The sequence below is a fragment of the Ambystoma mexicanum genome, chromosome 2q (genome assembly GCF_040938575.1).
Source record: "Ambystoma mexicanum isolate Mex_15411 chromosome 2q, UKY_AmexF1_1, whole genome shotgun sequence".
Lineage (NCBI taxonomy): Eukaryota > Metazoa > Chordata > Amphibia > Caudata > Ambystomatidae > Ambystoma > Ambystoma mexicanum.
This window is the reverse complement of record NC_090924.1, coordinates 367,958,908-367,981,706: the sequence shown is the minus strand read 5'-3', so window position 1 is coordinate 367,981,706 and position 22,799 is coordinate 367,958,908. Positions and strand designations below refer to the sequence as shown.

The 22,799-nt window shown below is 47.6% G+C and overlaps 1 protein-coding gene across 1 annotated transcript in view; it reads left to right on the top strand.

Moving 5' to 3' along the window:
- GGA2 (golgi associated, gamma adaptin ear containing, ARF binding protein 2) overlaps window positions 1-22,799 on the top strand; it is a 336,280-nt gene that overhangs the window by 225,775 nt on the left and 87,706 nt on the right. The window lies entirely within an intron of this gene.

Sequence of the window (22,799 nt, the reverse complement as noted above, 5' to 3'; positions counted from 1 at the left end):
TGATATTTCAGTAAATCATTTTCCAACAAGAGATTCTGTTTAGGAGTCCACCCCAGAGCCCTAGACAATGTCTCTGGAGGGATCACCCTCAGGAGTGTTTGTACTATGCTTGTGTATAGCAAGATGGTTACTGGAGTTTCATAGAAATGGTTGGTGGCTGAGAGTTGTGTATAGGAGCAGTTGGATGCGCTTTCTCTAGCTCCCGCCCCCTCACCACTGTTATACTGGAACAGCAGTAGAAGAGCTCTATGTGGGACCCTTTGTGTTGTCCCTATACCACATTGAGTGTATGAGAGATGATATGCACTTAGTCAACCATTTCAAATGTACCCTCGTACTGAAACAGTGGAAGGATGTCAGCACGCACCAATGGACATCATGTAGCGTTGTGCGAAAATTGCAAGGGCAGAGGGATGTCATGAAGAAGATATATGAGGACATACTGAAATTATATGAAAATACTTAAGAATAACTATGTAACTGAAGTGACAAGAGAAACATGTACAAAATAATAAAGTAATCATACATACAAAGAAGATAAAGTAACTTGCTGACCAAGAAGTGTGAATACGCAGAAACACAAGGTAGATGAGACATATAGAAGCTTGCTAAAGAGGAAAATATAATGTGGCAAGGATGGCCATGATAGGAAGATGGACTTGCGCTTGTGTAAAAGACTCAATTAATTTACCTCCGAAATTCAGCTACCTCAGAAATTCAGCTACCTCAGAAACAGACCAGGGATTCAGAGTCAGGAGACGTTGGAAAAACAGTTTTCTGTGCAGGATAAAGAGGAGTCTATGTTGACGTGGGATCAAGGATGCTATTTTAAGGAATAATTGCACGGCACAAAGAGAGCCAGCCGGATAAGCCATGTACGTAAGACATATTTCTCTTAGATTAAAGTAGAAAACATTTGCAAGAGTCAAGTATTGGACAATTAACAATGAATAAGGTCTATACCAGATGGAGTGAGCAAGTCGCTAGAGGCCAAAAGGAGCAAGAACACCCTGTATAAGTAAATCAAATAACAGTAAATAAGAGTTCGAAAATTGACACATTTGCAGTCTTGTAACACGTGATTCAGAAGTCGAAAACAAGGGCCATTCATTAAGCTTCGGATGATGATAATGATGTGCTTACACTCCCTCTAATATTCTAGAACAGAGAGAAGACTACAAGGTCAACTACAGATGGGAAACTTTGGCTTATGGCTGGACTGATGAGATATGCTGGACTGATTAGGAAAGTGGGTAGTAATCTGACGTGACTCGAGCACCTGGGCTTTGTTTTATTTACGTGCTGCTGCTAAAGAGCCGAGAGTCCAAGGTTGGTTGAGCATGCCAACCAATCAGAGGGTCTATGGGGCAACGTGCTATACAATGTTGCATAGACCAATCCGCTGCCATTTTCTCTGCCATAATCAGTATTATACATATTTAGAAGTAGTTGAAGGCGTGCCCTACAGATAAGGTGCAGCCAATGAAGTAATAACCGCTATGTCTGCCATAGGTACATATGTTTCCTTAACCAATTCTTCCCTTCAATAGGTTTTTTCAGTTTGCCACATAGGATGACGTCATAGAGGACACATATTAGAGTATATAGCCCCTGTATAATCAAGATTATGAGTGAGTGTGCGAGCATCAGTCCATTGGTTGTCAGTTCGCCCTGCTTTATTTAACTGAGAATAAAGTAGTATTTTGCCATATTTTCCGAGTCTGTCTGGTTATTTGGTCTTGAGATCTTTATTGGTAATTCCATATAGCACAAGAGACGCTTCAAGGTGCTAGAGCACAGTTGCAAAAACCTTTGGAGTGGTAGCCCTGGGCTGAGGAAGTGAAGTGCCTTTAAAGCGGGTGGGGGGGAGTAGGTTGATGTGATCATTTTTGTGTAGATCAAAGATCATTCATACTGCATGTGTTTGCACCCTCCAGTTTTGTGCAGGGCTCAGGAGGTGAGGCCCAAGTAGATGCTGTTGCAGCAACCCGGATAGGCCATTGTCAACAACCACCAGTGCGATTCGTTCAGAAATTAGCAACCGGGCCCAGCTGGTAAAAGGCATTTTTCAGCATAAACCTGATGTTAAAGAACAAAGGTCAGCATTGACTGTAAGAGCCAGCATTGACTGTAAGAGCTTCTCTTTTTGGGTGGGTGAAGGGTGGTGCTCCCATTCAGTGCCTATTCTGTCAAGATGGCCCGGGTCTTCTTTTTTTGCCATTTCTTGTTGAAAAGGTCCTACTTGAGGTTTGGCCCCTTTGTTTGTTTTGTCTTTGGCTGGATTCACTGGTGAAGCCCGCCTCTGGCTCCAGCATGTCTGGCAGGGCAGGAAGTGAGGGGGGTTCCCGAAACTCCCTGGGCTTAATCCCCTTGGTTATAGGAATGCACCCAAACATGATTGGCTGGCTGGCTGTCCTTGGAGGACAGCCACCTGCTGTGTGAGTGACAGCTAGGCTGCGAATGAATGGGAGCAACTTGCATAAAAGGGTAGTCTTTTGCAAGGAAGGCAGAGTCGACCACTGGACGAAGGAATCCGAAGAAGAACTTGGAAGAGAAGCTTGCTGCAATACCTAGACTGTTGGTTTGCCCAATGAAGCCCTGCTGCAGTGCTGAAGCTTAGAATTCGCCTCGACTAGAGAAGCCCTGCAAAGGACGACTTCTCCCCGGTTCCATGTCATTTCATCGCCTGCCTTTTCATCCCCAGGCTTTTACATGCACATTCCATCAAATGTGCTCATGTTTTTTTTTTTTTTTTGGGGGGGGGGTACCCCCCAAACCCACCTCCCACACTTATTTCTTGCCATTGGCCACCCGCCCAAACCCTTATGTGCCCTTTCCCACCCCTCCCCCCTAAAAAATTTGATGAGCACATTCGATGGAATGTGCACTTTGAAAAGCCTGGGGATGAAAAGGCAGATGATGAAAGGACGTCGTACCTTCTCCCCTGGGGTTGGTGGGACCAATCAACACCAAGATGAACTCATGTGGAAATCCTCTCGTTGCTGGCTGTACTTCCATTTGCTGCTGCAGGAACCGAGTGCCAGGGAGAAGAACACCAGAATTGAGTGCATCCTTTTTAAGTCAGACCCGAGCTCCAGGAAGATCCTTCGGACTCCCTCGCAGCAGGACTAACCAAGGCTGAGCCACCTCAACAGAGTGCTGGACCCCAAAAGCGAGGAAAATCCACCTTGTGTCCAAGAACCGCGGTGGTGCTATTGCTGAGTAGCTGAAACCCCGAAGTGCTGCTGATCTGAAGTTTACCCATTGCTGCTGCCGACCTTCGAATCATAGCAAAGGAGTCCCCAGACATCCTCCCTCTTGTCCCCACGACTGAGGCCCAGGAACAACAGGATCTGCTATACTACAACAGGAACAGACGCCAGCTGGAACTAATTTCTTCAGACCTAAGGTACTGTAAACTAAGGTGTACTTACCTCTTGTTGTGTTGCTTGGTAGCTCTCAGTTGAGACTTGCATTTGCTGCCTTTTCCAGAGTCGCTTGCAGCTTTGCCCATCACAAGACACCTACCGTGTGGCCCTTCAGTGATTCTTTTTTAACAAAAACTCTCTATAACATTGTGCAAGACTGTTTACTTACCTTCAAGAAGTGCCTAAGCTCCCCTAGACTTTGCTCAATTGGCATTGGCTGTCCTGGCTCCCTGAAGACTCTTCTAACGTCTGACTTTGTGTTTTGATCTGTCCCTCCAAAAGTCATACATTCTTTACTTGTATTGCTGGGAAAGGGTTAATCAACATTGCACTGGGGGTTCTAAAGTACTTACTTGTTGGAGAAACCATTGTTTCCTTCTTAACCTTTTCCTTTATGATACAAAACTCAGTATTGCTCTAAATGTAGCAGTGATATATCAATATCCACAGTGTCCAAACTATTTAATTCACCTGAGGGCGTAGGAAGTGTCTCTGTGCCATCCCAAATGGGTATCTACTGATTTACTAAAAATGAGAGTGTGTATTTTTGTGAAGTATATTTAAATGTTACATATGTTTCTCCCTTCTAAAGAAGGCTTATTCAAACTGACTGTTAAATAAATAAATAATTGTTTAATCAAGAAACCTTGAGTGTAAGTGTTATTTGGATACTTGTCACTGTGAAACTCTATGTTACAACCCTACAGCTCACATTGACCCCTCTTGAGATAAGCCTGGCTGCTCAGTCACTCTACCAACTTGTGTTGTACATACTTATACCAAAGGTTGGGTTGCTGTTGCCAAGAGGACAAGGCTTGTGCAGTCTCCCTCAAGGTATTGCATACAGTCTTGCCTAACAGAATTCATTCATATGAATTCAGTCAACGTTGCCCGAAATATAGAATGTTCTATTATATCCACTTGTGGATGTGTGTTATGCAGGCCTTGATGTTTAAGTTGTAGTTGAGTGCTGACACTGTACATGTGAAGATTCATTTGGTACGACTTGATGAGTTTGGCAAGTGGGGTCATGTAAATGTTGAAACGGTGGATGGCGGTGCCATTAAGACCCACCCAACCCGCCCCCCATCCTCTGGGGACTCAGCACCAGTTCTACGGTGACTATGGCCACCCTCCTTACAGGCCTCAACCAACAGCTAATCCCTCAGCATCTACTACTGTCCCAACAGGAAGACCTTACAGACCTTTTAGACCAATTTCCAGAGGTCTTTTCTGAGCAACCAGGTAGAGTGCACATTTTCATTCACTATATCCACACTCCAGCTGAGCAAACAGTGAATCTTAAACCTTACTGGATCCCGGAGGCAAAGACGAAAATTATCGAAACCGAACTCCATGAGATGCTCATGCCAACATCATTGAGCCCTGAGAGCGTCGGTGGTAATCCCCCATTGTGCTGGTAGCCAAACCGGATAAATCCTGGAGATTTTGCATAGATCTTAGGAAATTAAATTCCATTGACACTTTTTATAATTACCCTATGCCCAGAATTGACAAGCTCATTGAGAAGCTAGGATCGTCCAAATACATATCAACACTAGGCCTAACCAAAGGTTATTGGCAAGTGCACATCGACTCCTCCGAGAGGGGGAAAAATGCCTTTTCCACCTCACAAGGACTCTTTCAATTTAAAGTATTGCCTTTTGGGTTAGAAAGTGCTTCTGCCACATTCGTGAGGTTGATGGATACATTACTAAAACCATAATCTAGCTTCTCTGGAGCGTATTTAGATGAAATCATCATCCATAGTAAGACCTGGCCCGAGCACACTCACCATCTTTGTGCTATCGTGAGAGCCCTCTGGAGAGCAGGCTTAACAGCCACCCCAGAAAAATGTCACCTGGCCAAGTCGGCTGTAAAATACTTGGGCTATTTTGTGAGAACTGGACTGAATAAACCAGAGACAGAAAAGATCAGAGCAGTACATGCAACACCAGTACCAAAAACAAAAAGAGAGCTTCATGCTTTCCTTGGATTGCAAATTATTCTACCTTGGCTGCCATTCTTACTAACAAGCTCAAGAACTTGCATCCCCAAAAGCTGGTCTGGGGGAGTGAAGACTAACAAAGCTTTGAAAGCCTCAAACAAATCCTATGCAGGAACCTATCTTATAGATGCCTGATTTCAACCAATAATGTATTCTTCAGACAGATGCTTCTAAGGTTGGACTCAAAGCTGTGTTGTCCCAACAATATGACAGATTGGAACATCCTGTCTTATACACAAGCTGGAAATTGTTCTCCAGTGAACAGTCATTTGCCACAATGGAACTTGAAGCCGAAGCCATCATATGGGCAAACCTGAACTTACGCTATTATCACACAGGAGGGAGGCTCTGGCTTTTGACTGACCACTCTCCCCTAACCTGGATGAGTCTGAGAAAATATTTCAATGCCTGAGTTCTGAGGTGGTTTTTAGATCTGCAACCATTTTGTTTCTCAGTAGAGCACCTAAAGGGGTAAGAACAATGCAATTTGAACTTTTTAAGTTGTTTCCCACTTCCCATTCTAGGGAGGTACGTGACAATTTTTGATAATTCGTCCCTTCTCCCCAGACGGGAGCCACCCCTTTTGATGCTAGGGAGGTGAGCCAGCTAAGCAAGACCCTACCTAGGGGTCTGGGCAAGTGGTATCTCAGTGGGCATGACTCCCCTCTTGGGGACAAGGCCTTGCTTTCCAATAAGGAACTCCAAGTCCAAACCACCCTGCCTGCATATATGGATGTGGAAAAGACTTTGACGTTCCCCATTACAACCATAACTAACAAAGATCTTTCTTCAACTCTATTGGCTTCAGGTATTGATGAACATCGCCTGAAGGCCATGATCAAGGAAGACAGACATAATTCCTTGTTTTCATATGGCATTTATAAAGAGAGAACGGACTGTGGGCCTCATCACGAATTTGGCAGTAACCCTTAAATCCGGCGGTAGCGCTATTACCACCGGATTTAAGGGTCCGCCAAATCAGGACTTCGGCGGATTTCACTCCAGCTCTGAGCTGGGCGGAAATCCGCTGAAAATTCACGCTATTACCGCCGGCGGGAAATCCGCCGGCGGTAAGAGCGCAAAAATTCCCCATTGAGCCCAATGGGGAATGGGGCATTCCCGAATGGGCTCAATGGGGATTAATATTACCACTGAACTCGTGATCCGGCGGTATTAGCACCAGGGAGTTCTGCGGTAGGGCTAATACCGCCGGCGGTAATACTGCCAAAGTCGTGATGAGGCCCTCTGAATGCAAGGCAGACTGTAATAGAGGGAGGAGAGCAACTGCTACGCAGAGGCAAAATGTGTAGCTACAACATCCTGGAGCGGCAGAGCCATGTTGAGCTATGCAGCCAGCAGTGGTTTGAGTGGAGAGAGACCCGCTAGCTGGAGGCAGGATGGCAGATGCCTTGACCAAGTAAGAGGCTCTGGTCAAGGAACGATACTCAACGGGAATACAAGCGTCTTTTCTGCTGGCACGACCACTGACAAACAGTGTTGGGCCACAGACCCAGCAATGGACGCCGAGATCAAGAGATGGAGAGGAGCCTGGATCACAAAGCTCCACCCGACAAGCACCTCTTCTGGTGAAAGCATCACCATCTGGAACACAGCTGATGTCGATTTGGGGATGCAAGTAACTTCTAGAACGGTTGGTTTCACAGAGTACCGAAAACACTGAAAGTACAGGAAACAGTGTGAAAGAGATACGAACATTGTATGTCACGACTGGAACATCCGCCAAAAGTATGAGAATGAAAAAGAAGCCCATGGGCACATAGCCCCACTAAAGCAGAGGGGAAAAGGATACAAACATTGTATATTTATGCTGGAATAGCTGCCAAAGGTACGAGAAAGTGAAATAAGCTAATGGGCACGCAGCCCCACTAAAGCCTAGTGAAAGAGATGTGAACATTTTATGTCAAGGCTGGAACAGCCCATCAGGGTATTGAATATTGCAATTGTGAAACTAAGAAATCAACGAGAGAACCACAGGACTTAAGGGAAATCCCAATACCCGAGGGTGGGAGGCTGAGAAGTGTATTGCCAGGCAATCCTGAAGGGATTTGGACAGTTGAAAATAAAATCTGAGAAAAGTATGAGAAGAACCAGTTTTTCTTTATCACGGGGGTAGAGTGAATCCCATACAGAAGATAATTATAACCTCTACGAAGAGACTATCTGCAGATTGTGAAAACGATACCATTGCGAGCTATAGAGCTTTGAGAATGTGAGCAAGTCTACTACAATTTGGGCCAGGCAGAAGCCCACATAGACTGTTGCGCAAGCCTCCTATTTTCCTATAGTTAGACGTTTTCAAAAGGGGTAGGGCCAGTTGGTGGTTAGGATTTGGATGAAAGACTTTTACTTTGGACTTGACGTGCACCCTTAGTTCTAGTTTTGCTATGTAGGGAACTTCCCTCATAGTGATAGGATTAGTTAGGTGTTTTTCTTTTAATTTAAATAAAACTTTGCACTTGTCAGTAACTTGTTAGACTCTTTCTTTTGTTTCGCCATAGGAGTCTACCATTTAGATAGTGGCTGACTCTGTGTTGCATAAGGGTCTGCAGCTGGTTGATATGTCTGTAGTAGGCCATTGGCATTGATGTTTGCTTTGAGTTGGGCAGCTACAGTTCTTTCAAGGATCTTGCCTAGAAATTAAAGGAATGTGATTGGTAGTTGCTGAGTTCATCAAGGTGTCATGGCTCGTTGGCGCCGCCGCTCTCTTTGGCAACGCTGCAGGTTGCGAGCATTGTCTACTTTTCCTTCTTCCAACATGACTCCTCTTACGCGGGATAGCGGTGCAGCGTTTCCGCTTTGGAAGTCAGAAGTCCTCTGACGTCATTACGTTGTTCCGGGGATTCCGGATATGGCCCAGCGGATCCAAAGCTCAGCGCGTCGCTTCTCTCCCCAGACGCTACCCTTGTGTCTTATCCTCCCATTTACTCCCGTCATCCAAGGCCCTTCAAGAACCTTCGTTAGGCTCTTCCTCCCGACACTCTGGAGTCCAGACAGTTTCGGGATCCCGCGGCTAGAACCTGTGAGTTCCTTCCCGTATTGAAGAGCGGCATACAAAGGACGATTTGATCCATCCAGCTACACATCCGTTCCAGCAGGGTTTTATTCCCCAGGAGGGTTTCCCTAGGATCCCTCGCACCACCCCTTCTTTCCCTTTTAAGGGGAGGGGAGGTGTCAGGGGACTCCCCAAGTGCCTCGCTGATTGCTGCACAAAACAGGTTAGTTAGTTACTACACAAGGTCCAGCATTGATATGTTTGACAATGTTAGGAGGGAATCTGTCCAGTTTTGAAAGTGGTTGTGAATGTGCCCTCGTAAAAGATGCATCGATGATTTCCAGGAGGTGATGGAATAGGGTGTTGCTTTGAGGGGTGCAAAGGTCTTGTCAGGTCTTCAGCTGAGAGAGCTTCGAAGGTAGTTCATGTCACAGTTTTGCATGGTGGGATGAGTGGTGTGTTGTCTGCTGTGGCATTAGTGTCCTGTTCTGGCAGATCTTGCTGATTATGTCCACAAAGAAGTTGTTGATGATGGTGGGTATTGCAATTAAATGTGATATGGGGCAATTGGCGAGGGGATTGATGCACCTTTTTGTACTTTTTGACCAGCTTGAAAAAGAGCATTGGCTTCTGTGTTCACTTTGGATAGGGGGTGTTGGTAGAAGTAGGCGTTTGCTCTAGTAATCATTTTTCTGCTGGAAGTGTGGAGTTCTTGAGGCAGGGCTCAATCTGATTTGGATTTCTCTTGCTTCAGAATGACTGTTTGCTGAAGTTGAGTTCTTGCATGTGCCAGAGTTCAGATGGTTTGGGCCTCATTGTTCTGTTTTTCTGGGACATATATGTTTGACTTTAGGGTTTGTTGAATGTGTAGTCTAATCCTTGTTGTGAGATGCTAATACGGTGGTGGTAACCTTGGTGAGATCTGCTCTGAGCGTTTCTAAGTGGAAATCTTTAAATGATCAGGATGGCTGCAGTTGTGTGCTGTTGATCTCGGTGATGTGGTCGATGGTGAAGGCAAAATCAAGGTAATGCAACCAATCGTGAGGTCGGTTGTGTGTTGTATTGGAGGTTTCATAAGGTTGTGATGATAAAGTCCAGAATGTTTCCTTTGTTTTGAGTTAAGAGGAGACAGTCTCAAAGGAAGAATTGTTATCCATGTGGAACGTAGTGGTGAAGGAGGTTTGGGCTTAGGTGTTTGGAGATGAGATTGAAGGTAACTGTGTCTGTGAAAGAGCTGGGAAGAGCAGGAGAATGCTTTGAATGAGCTGGCTGTGCCACTACCAGTCTAGTGCAGGGTCTAGATGACTTCTGGATAATGGAAAAGTCCTCCACCCACCCATCCTTAAGTTGAATACTGTAGTTCTGATGCTTGTTAATCTGCTTAGAATCACATGCTGTGCATATGGTCCAACATCCAGTGGTAACCACAGAGTATTGCATCTTGTCTTTCGGTGACCGAAAGGGGACGTCGGCAAAGGCGTGTCTGTAACACTATCCCTATCGTGACGTGTAGTGTACCCAAAATCCCTCGCGCGCCGAGGTCCCTCAGATTGTTTTTTCCGCCCAGGTAACTTGTCGCCCTATTGTGGAGCTCTTCATAAGAGACATTGTTTATCCTTGTTTACCGACTTTGTTTGTTATTTCCCCTAAAGTAACTTTGACATTGCTTCAAATACTAGGACGAAGACTGCGGGAACTTTCAATGGCAGTGAAAAAAAAAGGTATGATGGCGTCATGCATTTACTTACTTTCCCACGCGAGGCTGCGCATGCGTCCCATGCAAGAGTGGCTCAACAGCCAGTGGACAATGGGAAGATCTGGTAGTCGTCTACCCAGCCCTCGTTCTCGCTCTGCAGTGGTGATCGAGGGAAAAACTATTGAAGGGGAAGACCTTCACCACACCCGCAGAGGAAGCCACTCTCATGACAGACACATCTCTCACGGGGTGGGGGTCACCTACTTCAGCAGACAGCGCATGGATGTGGTCCTCTCAAGTAGCATCCAACTATATAAATCTGTTAGAGCTATTAGCAGTATTCAAAGCACTTAAGGCCTTTCAGACACAGCTACAAGGAAGACAGTTCTGGTCCTGACAGACAGCACCACAGCCATGTATTACCTAAACAAACATGGGGGCACACACTCTCCAGGGCTATCAAAGCTGTCCCAAAACATTTGGATGTGGGCTCTCAAACACAAGATGTTCCTGTTGTCCCAACACGTTCCAGGAGAACTCAATCTTCTAGCAGACGTGCTGAGCAGAGATTTCCCACTGCCCTTAGAATACAAATGGTGTCTACACAAAGACATCGTCTTCAACGTCTTGGCAGAATGGGGCTTCCCAGAGATCGACCTGTTCGCAACTCAGGAGAACTTCCAATGCCAAAACTACGCCTCCAGGTATCCCCAGAACCGCTCCAAGGGGAACGGACTCTGGATAGCATGGACAGGGAAATTTGTCTACGCTTTTCCCCCCCCGACTCCCCTACTCAACAAGATAGTGCACAAGATGCACCAAGAACCAGTCTCCATGATATTGGTGGCCCCCATGTGGGCTCGTCAGCCCTAGTTCACTCATCTAATGGAAATGTCCCTCTCCACCCCTGTGAAACTACCCTACCGGTATAACATGTCTCAGGACAGGGGGAGACGCTACACTCATGCCCGCAAACTCTGAACTTAGGGGCATGGCTCCTGAGGTCATAGAGTTTGGACACCTTCAACTCCCTCAGAGATGCATGGACATAGTCAGGGAAGCTAGAAAACCTAACACTCGTTATTGCTATTCCAGTAAGTGGAAACGCTTTGTCAGCTGGTGTAATACCATGGGCGTCAATCCCATTGACTGCTCGCCTACACACATTGTGTTGTACCTAACTCATTTGTTGGACTCAGGACTGGTTTTTAATTCTCTAAAGGTTCATCTAGCTGCTCTCTCAGCCTACACTACGTCACAACAGAAGGTGTTGTGGTGGAAGATACCTGTTATTAAGGCTTTTATGGAAGAGGTTAAAAGAAGTCATCCCCCCTTTTCACACCCAGCTCCCGGATGTGATCTAAATGTGGTTTTAACCAGGCTCGTGGGATCTCCCTTTGAGCCAATGCATAAAGCAAGTCTAAAAGACCTTACATATAAAACGGCCTTCCTAGTGGCTATCACTTCTATTAGAAGGGTTAGCGAACTACAGGCCCTCTCAGTTCTATACCCTTTTGTTACAGTTAACAGGGATAAGGTGGTTCTGCGCACTCATCCCAGATTTGCACCTAAATACATTTCAAAGTTCCATGTGAACCAATCAATTGAACTACCCACTTTCTTCCAAAATCCCACTAGCATTGCAGAAAGAAGCCTGCACACACTAGATGTGCGCAGGGCAATCATGTTTTACCTGTCAAAGACGAAACCACTGAGGAAAACAAACCAGTTTTTATTTCAGTGGCTGCTGGTAGAGAAGGGGAACCTGTCTCTAAATCAGGGTGGATTGTCAAATGCATCACACTTTGCTTTAATCTTGCTAAGAGAGAACTGCCCTTCAAGCCTAGAGCACACTCTACTTGGGGCACTGTGGCTTCCATAGCTTTCATTGCAAATGTTCCCCTTGAGTCCATTTGCAAAGTGGCAACCTGGAGTTCTGTATACACCTTTACAAAACACTATTGTCTAGGCACACATTCTAGATCTGATTCTCAGGTGGGACAAGCAGTATTAAGACATCTTTTCACTACTGTTCCTTCTCACAACCCACCTCCAACTCCGGGTACTGTTCGCTAGTCTATGCATAGCATGTGATTCTAAGCAGATTAACAAGCATCAGAAGACATGCATTACCCACCGTAAGAGCATTTCTGATGATTGTATCTGCTTAGATTCACATGCGCCCTCCCTACCTTCCTGCTCGGGGTGGAAGGAACATAGACGGCTTATTACTTTCTCTCTTCATGTACTCACTCACAATAGCCGTGGGCTCCCTCATGGCAGAAAAAATACAATCGGAAGGACCTCGGCGCGTGCAGGATTTTGGGTACACTAAACGTCATGATAGGGATAGTGTTACAGACACACGCCTATGCCGACGTCCCCTTTCGGTCCCCGAAACACAAGATGCAATACTCTGCGGTTACCACTGGATGTTGGACCATATGCAGAGCATGTGAATCTAAGCAGATACAATCATCAGAAATGCTATTACAGTGAGTAATGCATGTCGTATTGGTGGAAGGAAGTAGATGTCACCCAGGCTTCAGAGAGGAGAAGTGCATCCAGGTCATGTGTGCTAATGTCTGTAATGGTGGCTGTGTGAGATTGCTAGACGTGTGTTGATGAGCATCAGCTTCTGGGTAAGAGGAGATGCTACTTGGGTTGTAAGTGTGGATCTGGGTTTCAAACCTCTGTTGCTCTGCTTGGTCTTGCTTCCAAGACCAGCGCATTGCCTTTGTGCTATCCTCCGTTCACCGGAGTTCACCAAGTTGATGTGAATTAGGTTGCTGTGGTGTAGTGTCTATGTTACCATATGTGTGTGCAGTGTTTGTGTTATCTGGTGATGGTTTTGATGAACTGTGGTGTGAGATACATGGTATACAATTTACCTGATAGGTGTGAAAGGGTCCTGGCCAGCCCAACAGATAAGGGGTGTATTGGCCATTTTACTCCCTAAAAACAGGCAAATACTTGCAAGAAAAGAAAAATAGGGAGTATAAATAACCATATTAACAAATAGGAAACAGACACATAGGAAGCTGTCTCTCTATTTTCACCCACACAGCTCCATGGATATGTTTGAACCAGTGGTATACATAGAGCCAGAGGAAACAAGCATTGGCAATTCCAATTGTTTTGGCGTTTACTGCTGTTCTTTGCATTTTGCATTTATAGGCACCACGGTGCAAGGAGGAGGGTGACAAGTTTCAAAGGAGGATGCAATAAGGGGTGCAGGTGTGCAAGAGAATGAGAAGGAGAATAGAGCAAGGAAGGAAGCCATTGATAGAGGATGCTAGTGATGATGATCAAGAGGAAAAATGAGGGACAAAGGGTGAGTGTGAGAAGGTAAGAAATAAAGCGAGGGTGTGAGAGAAAAGATGAGAGGGGATAAGGAGAGAGGGTAAGCAAGGCATAAAATAAGCAGTGTCATATAGCAATTTGCTATGCGATTCTGTAGTTTTGCTAATCATCTCCTCTAATCTTAAAAGTGCTAAAGGGCTGTGTGGGAGTGCTAGGTAAGAAATTTTCTTTCTTTTTCAAAAAATTGCGGACCAGAAGTATTCTGGATTGTACTTTTAGTAAGCTAACAACATCCTGTCTGGCAAAGACTAGTATGCGTTAACTTTATTTTCTTTTAAAGACAGTCCTACAATTCCATTCTAAAAAATGTAAATTGTTACATAATGCATAATTACTGTATTGCTACTTTAAAACACTACATTGTCTCCATGTCATTCAGTAAAGTTTAGGTTAGTGTATCTAAATCTCATAGTGTAAGCTATATTTCATTTTGTTGGTGAATGTGGGTCATATTGACGGGTGAACACTTTTAAAAATGTACATGATCACACGGCCAAATGCTTTTCTGGCAAACCTAGTTCTGTGACCTGTTGATGGCATAATCTGTGCAACTGGTGCTTAACGCATTGCCTGATCACAAACTCCTTGACATTGATATGATATGTTATTTATAACGCGCTTAATACTCAGAGGTTTCTAAGCACGGACCCGGGGATCAAACCTGTGTTGCTCCCTGTCGTCTTGCTTCCAAGGCGAGCACGTTGCTGCTGAGCTATCCTCCTGAGACATTCTATCTTATCACCTTTTCGCTTTATACCTGTTACCCTGCAAGTGAGATGGCTGCAACACTACATCTTTCCAGCTAGTTTGCCCAGTTCTCTGCTTGCCATGCTATCCACTCTGCCTAGTCTCATAGTTTATTTCCTCTTACATAATGAATACACAAAGCTAACTATATGTTTACTCAAAGTAGTGATCAATAATTCCATCCAGTCTGTACATCTACAGAGCTACTGCCAATCCCTACATTGTAGTTAGCGTCCAGAGCTTGCGTTTCTCTCTGATTATGATGGCATTATATAATAGTACCTGTGGGAGAGAGCTGGCCAATCCGGAGCTAGGAATGCAAGTGAAATCTGCAAGTAGCTGCCTGCATTTCATGCTAGGCTGCTGCACCTCTGCCCAGCCTTCACCTATTCCTAGGAGGCAGTGTCCCAGGCCAAGTCTCTACTGGAGTGCCACACTTCGATGCCCTGCCCACACACCAGCATGATCACCTGCAGTGCTGGTAACTGTTATTTCCAATCGCAGACATGTGGGTAATTTCTTTTTAAGGGAAGCATGAATTGTGAAAAGCCTTGTTCCCTTAACAACAAACAAAAAAGTATTAGCACCACAGATGGTGGCTCTTGAGTGCTAGAAGCAATAAATACCACTTTCATATATGCGCAGGGCTGGAATGCTGCACTTGTGCTTACCACACTCAGGTTTGAGGACTGTTACCAGAACCTCCCGTACCCCCTGAAACTGGTACTTGACGCTTTATTGAAAACAGTTTTCATCAATGATAGGTAAGGGCCATCTTGTCAACCTGAGGGGGACAATAACCCTGCCTGCTGCAAAACCATACAATGTACTCAGTTAATTACTTTACTTAAACATTGTGAACTTTTTGTTTATGAAACTTCTGAACTTCTACTTACACACCGAATGATAGGTCAAGCATACAAAATACAGGACACTGCCGTGTGCAACACTGACAGCACCTATCTGCACAGAGCCTTGCACTTTTTATCATATTTATTTTTGTCCATTCATTGAGCTAACCTTTCACATTCTACAGAGACTCCTCTCAATGATGTCTTACTTCTGTGGTACACATAAAAGCTGTATTGTTGCTCATTTTATGTCTTGGGTACACATGGCGTAATGTAAAATATCAGTACAAAATTGCTAATCAAATATGTTTGTTTGCTAGTACAGAAAATGTTAATTAAACTCTGCTAATCAATTTTTGAAAACAAATGTATGCCTTGGTAAGGTCGGTGGGGGAATAGAAGGGTAGGGTGGGTTTGGAATAAAGGGTGTAGTGTGGGTGTGTCGAGAGAGAGGATAGGCTGCATGGTGGGGGTAAAGGGAGAGGGGGTAGGGTTGAGTAGAGTAGGATGGGTGGGGATAGAGAGAGAGTAGGTAGGGCGACGTTTATGGGGAAGGAGGGGTTGGGGAGGGCGTTGCTCTGAGAGGGGGTATGGTGGGTTGGTGGGGGCGGTGAGGGTAGAGAGAGTGGGTAGGGTGGGTTGTGGTAGAGAAAGTTGGTAGGGTGGGTGGGGTAGAGAGAGTTAGGTTTTAGAGAGGGTTGGGTGGGGTGGATGGATGGGGTAGAGAGAGTTGGAAAGAGTGGGTGGCAGTAGGGGGGGTGAGTGGGGTAGGGTGGGTGCAATAGAGAGAGTGGGTGTTGGTTGGGTAGGAGCACAGAGGCAGGTATGTAGAGAAAGTGGGGCTGCGTGGGAGCAGAGAAAGTGGGGGTAGACAGAGTGGGGTAGGGTGGGTGGATTGGGTTAGAGAGAGTGAAGTTACAGAGTGGGGGTAGGGTGGGTGGAGGTAGGTTGAGTCAGTGGGATAGGGTGGGTGAGTGGGGATAGGTTGGGTGGGTGGGATACAGAGTGGGGCTAGAGAGAGTGGGGGCAGCGTGGGTGAGTGAGGGTAGGGTGGGGGTCGAGTGAGGGTTTGCTGGGTGGGGGTACAGAGAGTAGGGGTAGGGTGGGTGGGTGAAGTTAGGGCGGGTGGGGGTAGGGTGCGTGATTGGCGGTGTGGAGAGAGTGGGGTAGGGTGGTATGTGGGGATAGAGAGAGTGTGAGTTATAGAGAGAGTGGGGATAAGGTGGGAGGTGGTAGGGTGGTTGAGCCAGTGGGGATAGTGTCGGTAGGGATGGAGTGAGTGGTGATAGGGTAGGTGGGGGTAGAGAGAGTGGGGGTAGGGTGGGGGTGGTTGGAAAGAGTGGGGGTAGGGTGGGTGTAGAAAGGGTGGGGGTAGAGATAGCAGGGCTTAGGGTGGGTGAAGGAAGAGAGCGTGGGTCGGTGGCTGGTAGAGAGAGTGGGGCCTAGGGTGGGTGGGCGGTAGGGAGAGCAGGGCTTCGGGTCTGGTGGGGGTAGAGAGAGTGGGGCTTTGGGTGGGTGGGGGTAGAGAGAGTGGGGCTTAGGGTGGATGGGTGGGGATAGAGAGAGTGGGGTTTAGGGTGGATGGGTGGGGGCAAAGAGAGGGGATGTGGGTGGGTAGGGGTAGAGATAGTGGGGATGTGGGTGGGTGGGGGTAGATAGTGTGGGGCTTAGGGTGGGCGGGGTCTAGACAGTCAGTGTGGGGTTTAAGGTGAGTGGGGGTAGGGAGGGTGGGGCTTAGGGTGAGTTGGGGTAGAGAGAGTGTGGTTTATGGTGGTGGGTGGAGGAGAGAGTGTGGGTGGGTGGTGGTAGAGAGAGTGGGACTAAGGGTGGATGGGTGGCTATAGTAGAGACAATGGGGCTTAGGGTGGGTGGGGGTATAGAGAGTGGGGCTGTGGGTGGGTGGACGATGGTAGAGTGAGTGGGGCTGTGGGTGGGAGGGTGGGGGTAGAGCGAGTGGGGCTGTGGGTGGGTGGGGGTAGAGCGAGTGGGGCTGTGGGTGGGAGGCTGGGGGTAGAGCGAGTGGGGCTGTGGGAGGGTGGGGGTAGAGCGAGTGGGGCTGTGGGTGGGTGGTTAGTAGGGTGAGTGGGGCTGTGGGTGGGTGGTTAGTAGGGTGAGTGGGGCTTAGGGTGGGTGGATAGAAAGAGTGGGGCTTAGGGTGGGTGGGTGTTGGATAGAGAGAGTGTGGCTTAGGGTGAGTGGGTAGATATAGAGTGGTGCTTAGGGTGGGTGGGGGTATAGAGAGTGGGGCTTATGGTCATTGGGTGGTGGATAGAGAGAATGGGTCTTAGGGTGGGTGGATGAATAAAGAGTGGGATTTAGGGTGGGTGGCGGATGGAGAGAGAGAGGGGCTTAGGGCGGGTGGTGGTAGACAGAGTGGGGCTCATGGTCAGTGGGTGGCAGATAGAGAAAGTGGGGATTATATAGAGAGTGGGGATTAGGGTGGGCGGTCAGGGCTATAGAGAGTGGGGCTCAGGGTGGGAGAGTGGGGCTATAGAGAGTGGGGCGTAGGCTGTGTGGGGGGTAGAGAGAGAGGGGGGCTTATGGTGGGTAGGAGGGCGGTAGAGAGAGTGAGGATTTTAGAGAGTTGATGAACTCAACCATGTTCCCTGTGTTGCAGCCAGGTACTTAGAGTCAGAAACCTCCCCCATCAGCCTCTCTCTGTTTACTCTTCCAGCTCCAGACAAAAATAAGTGAGAATGTAATGTTTGAGCTTTTTGGAAACTCAGTTTACACATATGTGTATTAGTTTTGTAATGACGTAGCAAGCACATGCAGGTCGAATTCATCAATTGTAATGTTGCAAATATGAGCGGGCAGAGATTTCTCTTTCATGGACTTAATGATGCTGAGTTCTGTTTGAGATTGTGTTAATCGGAGTGACGTCCACCCTGCTACCTGCATAACATGTCTTGCAGCGACATCCCCAGGTATACGTGAAGGGATGAGGGGGGGGTGCACTGCAACACATCCAGTCAACATAGATTGTTTGATGGCCCTCTTTTGTGAACCAGATGTGGGCCAATGAAGCTAAACCTACTATGCAAAAAGGCTACAAGAGATTGGTTAGTGCACCAATGCTCTGCTATTGTAAGTAATGTATTGTGGCTGCACGTGGGAGGTCTACTGTTCCTATGAACATGAAGTATTCAGAAGAAAGGTGTCAATCTCATTCCTCTTCAATGTCGGGGAATAAACATAGGAAAGACATATCCCTTTACAAGGTAACTACAACATCTAATAACTGATCTAGACAATCTTTGTCTAGGGAGCATGTAAAGCCTCATGTGCTCCCCACACCCTCTCTGGCTGAATCACTCCCTGCTAAGAAAGGTTTTCTTTGGCAGCTTTCCTCTCATAGACTTCAATGGGACACCCTATATTTATTTGCTATTGTCTGCACCCTGCCCTACATTTCTGGGGGCAAATAAAGCCCTCAGACTTACTTACCTTGCTGTTGCTCACTTATTATGGGAAGACAATCAGCCCCTAACACTGTCAGGTCTGGGAGACCCTGTCACCCTTACTTGGATTCTAATTTTTAAATTGCACATATCACATTACCATGAAGTGCAGTTGGGACACAGTTTTTTACTTTTCTTTTACAACTTTACTGTTGTATACTGGGTTTTAAATGTCAAATGGATTTTGGGAGGCCAACCTATGATGGTGAACAGGGAGACACTGAGAATAACCAACCCCAGTCAAGGTAAGGTAGCAAAGCTGCAACACAGTCTCAGGAGGGCTCTGATAGTGGCCTAGGGCTACAATGAGTCCACACGGAACAACACCAATAATTCCAGTTAGACAGGTAACTATACTATGATGTATTAGGCCTTTAAACTACACACTAATCAAGTAAAACCTCTCATCAAATATTATCACACACTTACTATAAAACAGATCTATACATTTAACCTTAGGAGAAGAAAGAAAGCATATGGTTCAATGACCAGTGAAGAACAGGGATGCATGAAATTCAGCAAAGACACTTTAGATTAATACAGAACTGTTCTCCTAACACTTAATGAGTCCAACGCAAAGGTGGTTTGGGGCTTAATGCCCTAAAGTCATCAATTCCAAAGCTGTACTTTTCAGGTAGGTTTATTAAGAGATGGGACAATGCCAGTGGTTATGATTCAAATGTCAAAACGGTCAGTAAACTCATTCAATCCCAGACACTAGGATAGACCTAGGAAGAGATCCCTGACCAGGCCTACAAGGATCAGTCATGGGGCCTCATTACAACCTGCCAGTCCGGGACCGTGCAAAATCCGTGACGGCGGTAAAAACGTTTCCGTGTCCGCAAGGTTGCGGAAAAACCGTCCGATTACACGCTGTCGGTCGCACGCACCACACGGACTCGGAAACGTTGTTACCACCGTCACGGAAAACCCCACGGAAATGGAAATAACGAAGCCACAAGTGGCGCAAAACCCGTTTCCGCCTCCGCCACCACGGACACGGAACCGGAAATACCATGATCGCCAAAACAGGAAACAGAGAGGCGGCCATCATATAAAAGCACAATCCATTGCCATCCAGAGCCAGCACAAGCACAATCCTAACTCTGAGAAGCCAAAAGGGACCACCAGCATGTCTGCCAGGATTCCTGCTCAGAGGCAGCGCAAACAGCGCTTCAGCGAGGCGGAGCTAACCGTCTTGGTGGAGCACATTGTGGACAATGCTGAGATGCTGTTCAGCGCCGACCAATGGCGTGCCACACAGCAGCAGAGGAAGGAGGTGTGGGCCAAAGCTGCACGCAAGTGCACCGCCGTGGGCGTGGCAGTGAGGAGCGTGAAGGACTGCCACAAGCGTTGGGACGACCTGAGGCTGAGGGTACGCAACCTCATTTCCACGCACCGCCAACGCAGCAGTGGGACAGGCGGAGGACCCCCTTCCCCACTGAGGCTGCAAGCATGGGAGGAGCGTTGCAGCAGCGTCCTCCACCTAGAGGGAATCCATGGGATCGGGCAGGCTGAGGCAGGAGTGAGCCCACCTGCAGATGCCGGTAAGTGCCCAAACATGAATGCCACATGTAAATATGCAGTTGTGAGTACTGGGCCAAAGGACCCATTAACAACCCCCCCCCCCAGGCAGTGCATGTGTGGGCCAAAGGACCCATCATGATCCGTATGGCAACCAATATCACTGAATGCAGACACCAGCAATCAGATGCATGTGACAAACACTATTCAATGTACAATCTTAATGACGCATGTGATGCACCCATCTGCCACCACAACAACACTAATTGCATGCCCTTTGTGTCCCCACAGCCGTTTCAAGTGACAGTGATACTGCACAACAGGCCAGCCAATCTGCATCGGCAAGTACACTAGCCACCGCCACCACACAGGAGGATGCTGCCGGCAGTTCTGCACCTATGGCCACATTACCAGCCACTACAGATGTGCGGCACACCACCACCACCGACATCCCCACCGTCTCCACACTGGCTGAGTCTAGACAGGTCCCACGGGAACCTATCATGGACACCCAACACAACACCGAAGGCAGCAGCACTGCAGAGGGGGCGGCCTGCAGTGATAACAGTGCCGCGCAAGAGCACTCGGAAACAGGGCCACAGGGGGAGATGCCCACATTGGAAGACCTGGGCTCCTTCCATGAGCTGGGGTTCAGCCCCACTTCACTGGGGAGTCCCATGAGGTCACCCACCCCATCCATGGCCGAACTGAATGCCCGCATGCAGCGGATGGAGAACCAGCAGGCTACCCTCACCCAGCTGGTGGAGAGGCAGCTAGAGGAATCCAGGCTGCAGAGGGAGAGCTACAGCGCCTCAGTGCGTCGCCTGTCGAGGTCCATTGGACGCTTTGCGAGCGCACGGATGCCCTCAATCCCAGATTCTGGCCCATCAAACACTACCACCCCATCCAGCTCCACTACTGCCAGTCCAAGGAGGCGCTCGAGTAGGCTAACGGGTCCTTCGGGCAAGGTTGCACAGGCACAGAAGCGCACACGGAAGTGATGGCATGTGTGTGGGGCAGTGCATGACACATGTGGACTACAAGGGTGTGAGAGGGGTGGGCACGTTTGGGTGGTGGGTGGCCCCGGGTGTACAGCTTCCCTAACCAATGCACCTTCTTCCCTGTTGTTATCACATCAATACATCACCATTTCAAATCAAGACATACATGTGTGGACATTGATCATTTATTTTGCAGTGCAACTATTAATTCATTGTCGTCACCATGTTTGTGCATTTCTGTGAATGTGCTGTGACTCAAAAGTAAATGCGAATCAGGGCATCCCGTGCTCTCTGGCCATCATGTGGACCCCCAGGGGGAGGCGGTGCCATCCCATCCCCATCCCCATCCCCATCTTCCTCATCTGCGTCTGGTAGCATTGGGATGTTCCTGCGCAGGCATATATTGTGCAGCATGGCACATACGAGCGTGATTTTGCCCGTCTTCACTGGGCTGTACAGCAGTGATCCGCCAGATCTGCTCAGACAGCGGAAACGGGCCTTCAGCAGTCCAAATGTCCTCTCAATCATTCCACGTGTGCGGATATGTGCCCTATTGTATGCCTCTTCATGCCTGTTCCTTGGTCTCCGTACAGGTGTCATCATCCATGGCGTGAGTGCATATCCCGCATCACCTACATGGGATGTAGATGGGGGAACATGTCAGTGTTTGTGGCATCATGTCCTCATCTACTGCTGTGCATTCGTGTATCATCATTCATTCATGCATATGAACCATGCAGTGTATGGAGGTATGTCTTGGGCATCAAGAGGTATGTCGCTGACTGCATATGGGCCTACACATTAACTTGCATGTTTACTGTGCCCTGCGGGTGACATTTGATTGTGTGCATGTCATGGTGCAGTGCTGTCCACACATGGCAGAGTGACTCCACTGTACGGAAGTAGTAAATACACGTCGTCTCATTTACACGCCTCTCATGCTTTTTGGGGCAGTGTTTCAATTGAGGGTGGGTGTCTGCAGTGGCACAGGGTTCATGGGACAGTGACGGGATTGGCTGTGGCAGCGTGTGCACGGGCACATTGTGGTGCCCTGTCATGTCTTCCTTCATGATGTTTGGCATCCGCTGTGTATTTGGTAGATGGAAGGGGGGTGATGCATGTGCGGTCACAGCGGCACACTCACAATGCTCATTGGCCTGGACACACACACACCACTCCGACAGGGTTGTAGCATCGTCAGCTGTACTCACCCAATAGCCATGTGCTTTGTCCGGCATAGCGTTCCATGTACCGTGGCAACGTGGAATTCCGCAGTACCATTGAGTCATGTGATGAGCCTGGGAAACGTGCGCAGCAGTGTGTAATCAGTTGCATGGCATCACAAACCATCTGGACATTCAAAGAGTGATACTGTTTCCTATTGCGGAACACCGCCTCAATTGCATGTGGTACTGTCAGCTCGACGTGGGTGCAGTCAACTGCGCCTATGCAATTTGGCATGCCTGCTATGGCATGGAAGGCCAACTTGGTGGCAATGACCTCGGGGAGGGTGCGGGGTAGGGCTATGTGTTCCGACACATGGCGCAACAGGGCATCCAGTACCTGTACCAGGATTTTTGAGAAACACGGTTGTGATATGCCGTGCAGCTCACCAACCGTGTGTTGATAGGTGCCAGTGCCAAGGAAATGCAGAACTGAGACAACCTTCAAGAGGGGGGGGGGATGGCGGTGGGGGTGTCAATTAGG